A 7,215-nucleotide genomic window follows, 5' to 3' on the forward strand; every position below is an offset into this window, starting at 1 on the left:
ATATACAAGTTGATTTACCCTATCTTGGTATCTTGGTAATAATACAATGACAACTACATTAGTTCACTAAAGACTCAGATAAATAGAATTTGTTTTCATTCTGATTTCCAATAGTAACCAAAATGTTTGAGGATTGCCCAGAAGGCACTGCAAGATCTAGAAAAGATACTGTAAGGACTATGAAAAGAAGAAACAATCCACAGCATGGATAAACCCTGAAAACATGCTAAGCAAAAGAGGCCAGTCACAAAGGACCACATATCATGATTCCATTTTTATGAAATGTCCAAAATAGGCAAATGTATAGAGACAGAAAGTAAATTAGTGGCCTAGGCATGGGGTATTTGGGGTGGGGGGTGAGAGGGAGGTGACAGCTATGGGATGAAGAATTTCTTTTCTAGGCTGATAAAAAATGGTTTAAAATTAGGCTGAGATGATCATTGCAGTATTTTGTGAATATACTAAAAATCGTTGAATTGTATATTTTAAGTGGGTGAATTGTATAGTATGTGAATTAGCTCTCAAAGCTGTAAAGGATAATTAATAATTTTCAGCTACATTCATCTTGTTATCACCCTGGTTTCTTCTCTGAAAATGTGTTAGTCCTCTGTGACGGAGAGGGTGACTTTCCAAGGACTGAGCATACAATTGCCCATATATCCTGAATAGCACATGCCAGTAGGTATCCATATAGAAACATGGCTCTTCTGACACTGGACAGCCAGTCTACATTCTGGTGATTGTCACGGTGCTGTGAGGAGCTCATCTCTTGTCTCCATTCACAGATAATGACTAGGTCAGGATGAGAGTCAGTGTTCTCATTCTAATCACTAGTCCCACTTGACCTGGAGTTCGGCATGGTGCCCTCCATCCCTGCTGGTATTAACTAGAGGTCACAAAGAGCTCATGGCTGTGAGGAACAGCAGTCCTAAGATATATGCAGGTAGCAAGTCTTTGCTTCCAATTCTCAACTTGCATCCAAGATCTGCCTTCTTACAATTTGCACAACAGCTCTTGTAGTAAGCACTTCCAAGAAGGTGGTATTCTCTGGTAGTCTCAGCAAATTGGTACAAAGCAAAATCTGTCTTTAGAGGGAGCATCCCTGGCTGAGAATTAGGAGGCTTGGCTTCTAGTCCTGGCTCTGAGAGTTGAATTGACCAAGATCATTCTCTGAGTTCTCTCTGACTTTGAGTATGTCAGTAAATCAAACTTCATACGGGGAAATCAAGGCTTAAAACTATAAGGTCATTCTCAGTTCTAAATTCCATGAGCTATTGGTTTACACTTTTGGGGACAAATGTAGTTCAACTATTGAAGGCCAACAGAAAAGGTGGAAAACTCTACCTGTCTCTTCCTTGTCTGCTCCCTCTGCTGTTTGCCATAAAGTGCCAGAGCTGGGATTAAAAATCAAGTATGACTGACTCCAGAGTCATATAACTTCCCCTCCTAACATATTCTAGTACTTTCTGCTCCAGCCTTTTTGTCTGCACAGGTTTTATTTTGTTTTAGCCTTGCATAATTGTGGGCATATTGTGTTTTTTAGAGGTCTTCTATCTGTCAAACACCCAAGTTCTCAGGAGCTTTTGGGTTAACACCCAAGTTAAATTCTTCATTTCTGGAGGATTCTAATGCCCTCTACCAATATGGAAATTCTTTCTCTATTTGGCAGGGAGAAGTCATGGTCTCTCTTTCAATCTTTCTTCAGTCCCTAATCTCTTCAAGGTTTACTGGCAATTCTTTGCCTAAAAAACAAAGACCCAAAAGAGAGTTGTCTGTTTCTGAAATGACTTCCACTGGGCTATCCAGAGAGCCCTGGCTAGGAGCCAGGAGGTCTGGCCTCTTTTGTGGGTGGAGACGTGCGTGAGCTCCCTGATACCTGAAGTATACAACAAAGACATTAGCGTACATATTCCAACAACCCTGGAATGGGCGAAAGCTGAGGAAGGGTCTGTGTGTGTGGGCCTCCTGCAGGGAAGGCAACCTGACTCTACCACTAGGAAGCCAGCACATATGACCATCCCTGCCCAGTCAGGGGGCTCCCAGTTGGGGCTGTAGCACGGATCTGGTTCTGGACAGGGTGCCTCCCCATTAGGCTGGGCTGTTCCCTCCCATCCTCACACAAATGCTAAACTCCAGCAGCACACTCTATCGCCCTGCCCTCTCTCTCCTTTCTTGTTATTCCTTCCAGTTTTTCAGGAATATCAAATAAAGCCTCTTTCAAGAGGCTTCCTTGAGGCAAACAGCCAAGAAGCAACATTTAGTTCTGCAGTTCCTGCAGGTGAGCCAGCTTGATGGGCTTCAGTCACTTTAATAGACAGACTCTTCCTCGAGATTAGACTGTCCTGGGCCTGATACCTCACCCTTCGTAGGACATCAGGCAGAAGCTGGGAGAAAAATCTTATAAAGAAAATGTGAGTAAAAAATAAAAAGCTTTGAAATGTGCTTCCTTACTTTTGTAAAGAATATTTACAGACAAGATTGTGTCAGATATCTAAGCCACAGGGGCCTTAGGGCCACTGGTACTCAGCAAGTGTGTCTTAAATTGGAGTTAGAGAAGCTATGATGATTCTTTTTGGTAAATGGGGGGTGATTATTCTTTTTTCTGTGTTTCCAAAGGGCAGATGCCCTCTGGCTTGTGTCCTGGAGGAGTACTGGGTAAAAGACTCCACATTCATTCTTGCCCCTTGCTTCTCCACCTGGATAGGGAGTGGCTGATGTCCTTGCAGAACCAACAGTCCTAGATCTACATCACCAGGAGTTGAGTCACTGCTTCTGAAGCAAAAGACACTCTACAACATCTATCTAGACTGTCTGCCTCATGTGCAGGCAAGAAAGCCCATGGGCTCTCCTCAGCTCTGGCTCCCATGAGTAAGCACAACTGGGCCAGGACAGGGGCCAGTTTTGGGAAGTCACTGTATATGTGAGGCAGGCATGTGGTCCTCCATGAAGTTGGCAGGGTAAGAGGAGACCCATTAGGATCTGGTCCAAAGCACACACTCTAACATAGTTCAGCAGAGAACACTATTCTTTGGGGTCACTGGCACTATGTGGCCCCTTAATAAAGATGATTCTTTGATATCTATTTGGCCACCCACAGTGTGTGTTCTCTTATATGCTGGAATTCTGGAGAAAAGGGGAAGTACGCCTCAGTGAGCCTGTAAGCACCAGCAGTTTCCAAGGTACTCATCCTTGAACTCAGGCTCAAACTGTTCTCCAGGCTGCTCTTGAGTTTCTCATTGCCCAGTGTGGGGCTTTCTTGCCTGGTCTCCCCCAGTCTTTTTACATGTGTCAAACCTTATAACCTCTGGTGCTTTCTGACCTTTCCTTTTTTCATACTATTCTCCCCAATTGTCTACCCTGTAGATCTTTGACCATATTGGACTCTTGTCAAAGAGCAAGTAGAGACACACTCACACCTATGATAATTATACTTAAATGTGATATGCACATGATGCAGTGTGCACCTGTGCATCATACTTCCTTGAATGTTGCTGGATTTTGGGCCTTCCAACATTTTTTTTTTTAATTGGGTAACAGTATGTTTTTTCCATAGAAGTCCAAGGCGCTATCCATTGCACCACAGAGCCACATTAACATTTTTTATAGAAGCAAAATAAACATTGTCTCAAATGCATTTTATAACTTTATAATTAAAGGAGCTATTAAAAATAATTAAATTTAGTGTTTAATAAGTAAACCTACTAGCTTAGTACATAGTAGGTAGTATGATCTTTATATGAAAAATGGGATAAAATTATCTGTGTTCAACCTGTTTTGAAAGGTTTAAATTAGGTAAGATCAATAAATGGATTAAGACACAGGCCAGCTTATGTTAAGAACCTGGTAATTGGTAGTGTTGCCCAAATGACCACTATAAACAATGAATTGGGCAGATTTGATTCCCCAGGCTTGGGAAAGTCAAGGGAGGACTCTGGAGTAAATACCCTTTGAGGTATGTCATCAAGTTAGCACAGGGATAATTTCCATGAACAAGTGGAGGAAGAGCGTTCCAGGTTCAGGGAATAATGAGGCTCGGGCAAAGTCAAGGGTGGAAGAGGCCAGTGTGTTGAACGACTGCATGGGCCAAGGTGCTTGGTACACATGCAGAAGCACCTAGAGGAGGGCTGGTGAAGGGCTTGATGCCTACAGGGCTCTTTGTGCCCCGATCCCCCTCAGAGTTGGGAAGAATCAGGTGTCACTGTGGGATTTTAAACACTGCAGGTCCGTGTTTGAAGACATTTCCCTAAAAGCCTGGCTTTCCCAAGTCTTAGGGAGACCTTTACAACCCATCCACAGAGTTAAGCAAAACATCTAAATCTTGGAAGTAAGGCAGAGAAAGGACAGCCTCTTCTTTCAATGTCACACAGGGGCATTGTTGAACAAACCCTCCTAGCAATAGTTAATTATAAGGGAATGTACCTTTGTTTGATTCATTATTCATCATTGACTAAAAGCCCTAACATTGTAGAGTTACATGGTAACTTGATTTATTTTTTATTTATTTATTTTTTTTTTGTGGTGGAGATGCAATTGATTTCTGTCTGGTAGAAAAGATAACCCCAAATGTCATGGTTTTACTGCACTATCAGGGCATTACTAGTTTTGTGTCTAACCTAACAACTTCATTCTAACATTCTCCTTTCAAAAACCTATAAATACCCAGTTTCTCTAATGCTTTTTGAATCAGCTTTACCCAATTCTCTGATTCTATCATTAATAAGTTGAATAAATCTTTGATGTGCACTCATTCTACATTTTCATGAGAACCATATTATTAACTTTTTGAAAGTCATGCTTTGACATTGATGTTTCAGCCAAAAATCCCTGTAAAAAGGTAAGTGATGGAATTGGAAAGCCTGGAGCCATTTTTTCAGTCTGAGACTTAAATGCCCAGCTGAAAGGAAACTAGGGAGTTCCTAAGATAGTTGGAAAGGTTACTTTGAGGACTAGAAGGGAGGGAGTGACTCACGTGGGCACCCTAGGACCATAGCAGCTTTGACTGATGAGCAGGGGAGCTGACTCAGCTAAGTGTGGGTGCATCAGGCTTGGTTGGGGCCAGCCGATGGGACAGGCAGGATTCCCTGCAGCAGATAGTATCAAAGTCAGACCGGCAGCGGCCCCCGGCCCCATATGCTGCTAGATGTAAATCTATGAAGACTGAACTTGAGCCAACAGCTGGCCAACATCCAAAGAGACAGGCAGCAGGTTTAGGCTGCACAGACTCACACTGCAATGGGGAACTGGAAACAAGGCAAGAGGTCCATCTTTCAGATCTGGCTGATGATGATTTGGGGGCAGGTGAGAGTACAAAGACTACAGGTCAGGAACATATGGGGTCCTGAGGTCCAATCCCAAACATGCCAGATATTGTGCCTGAGGTGAATAAGATCTGCTTACATTGTCTCATTTATTCATTGATTCATTCAACAAGGATGTATTGCCAGCAAATTCCAGGCTCAGATGACAGGTGGGAAGGTTTCTGGATTACAGGTGACAGGACTGGAGAAGGTGTATGTTTTGACTTCCTATTGGCCCATTTTCCTTGCCACCACTAAAATGGTATTGGGAGAAGACTAAAATAGGATCTCATTATGACACCCCAAGTGGTGGACAACTATCATTCTTGCTAACACATAGCTCCTTTGAGCACCCAACCTGTATTAAGAGAATCCTCATGTGATGTGTCAGCACCTCCCCAATGCAAAGCTCAGGAATAAGCTGCCCCAGCCACTCCTGTAGCTGAAGGCACACATGTGACTGAGGTGTGCCAGTCACATGCTTCATAGACAAACTTCACTTTGGAAGCAAGTTACCACAGAGGCAGAGACCACACAGGCACCACTTTGACAAAGGTGGTGCAGACATGCAGCCTCCAGAAGCAGAGCAGGTCCAGCCTGTGTCCAGTGATGGGATGGGCATATGTCCCTAGGGAGGCTCAGGGAGAGACACGCCCTGATTGCTGGCAGCCCCTCTTCAGCCCTTGGCTCAGGCCAGTCACGCTGCAGCTCTGAAGATTCCCAGGCCCTTAATGGGCTGAGGAACCTCCTGAGAAGTTTCAATTCAATACCCCTGTCTCCATGTAAGGGTTTACTTGAACATCTAAAGATGTTTCACACAAAAGAAATCCTGAGGTGCAGTAAGAAAACCCCATAATCTCTGTTGCATGTTCCTTTAATAGAAATATGCGATGGTGAGTGATATTGCATCCTGTCCATCAGAAAGGGAACAGTGATTGGTTATAACTGAAATAGACCCTCGTTCTGGATATGAATTTGCCTTCTTTGCTCACCAAGTTTCTGACAACAACATTGTGTGTGGTTTTACAGAAAGCCTTATACACCGTAATGGTATCCCATATGACACCTTTAAATAATTAATTAGTTAATCAATCAATCAATCAATCAATCAAAGAGTTCATTTACAGCAAAGGAAGGAAAGACATATAAGAGTAATGCTGTCTCTTCTACTGCCTGGTCTAATTCAGGGTGTGTCTGTGACTGATTAAAAGCAGTCAAAAGATTTACCCTCAGTGCACACCCTTCTAGAGTAGGTATATCAGATTTTAGAGTAGTCAGGATATGCCAAGTTTCCATGGTCATTTCCTGATTCCATTCTGTGCTATTTACTGAGCAGAAACTCTGGGCCAGATACTTCATGTACATAATTGTACACATGCAGTTTTCACTTCAGCCTATTTTCCACATGACAAAACTGAGGTCCAGAGAGAATAAGGTGCTCAAGATTATATAAATAGTAGGCTTCAGATTTGGACTTGAAACCCACCCATGCTCATGTTCTTTTTATTGCATTATTCCCCCTCCTTTTCATGAAGAACTGAAGGAGGCAATTTTCACACTGTCTCTCATGGCTCTCCCTTTCCCCCGCCCCTCCTCCTCTTATTCCAATTTCAGAATTAGAGCCATAATCCTCAGTTTCAGAGGATATTTAACAGTAAGGGAATACTTATGAGGTATCCAATTAGGAAAAGGAGCACTGATTCAGGTCACCTCCCCTTGACTGGGGTTAGACAAGATTAAGGAGGTATGTTTTTACAAACTATTGTAAAGCTACAATAATAAAAAACAGTGTGGTACTGGCATGGGATAGACAGCTATATCAATGGAATAGAACTAAGCATCCAGAAATAAGCTCATATACCTATGGCCAGTGGAGTTTTGACAAGGGTGTTAGGACCAATCAATGGGGAAAGAACAG

The sequence above is a fragment of the Hipposideros armiger genome, unplaced genomic scaffold, assembly GCF_001890085.2.
Source record: "Hipposideros armiger isolate ML-2016 unplaced genomic scaffold, ASM189008v1 scaffold_400, whole genome shotgun sequence".
Classification (NCBI taxonomy): domain Eukaryota; kingdom Metazoa; phylum Chordata; class Mammalia; order Chiroptera; family Hipposideridae; genus Hipposideros; species Hipposideros armiger.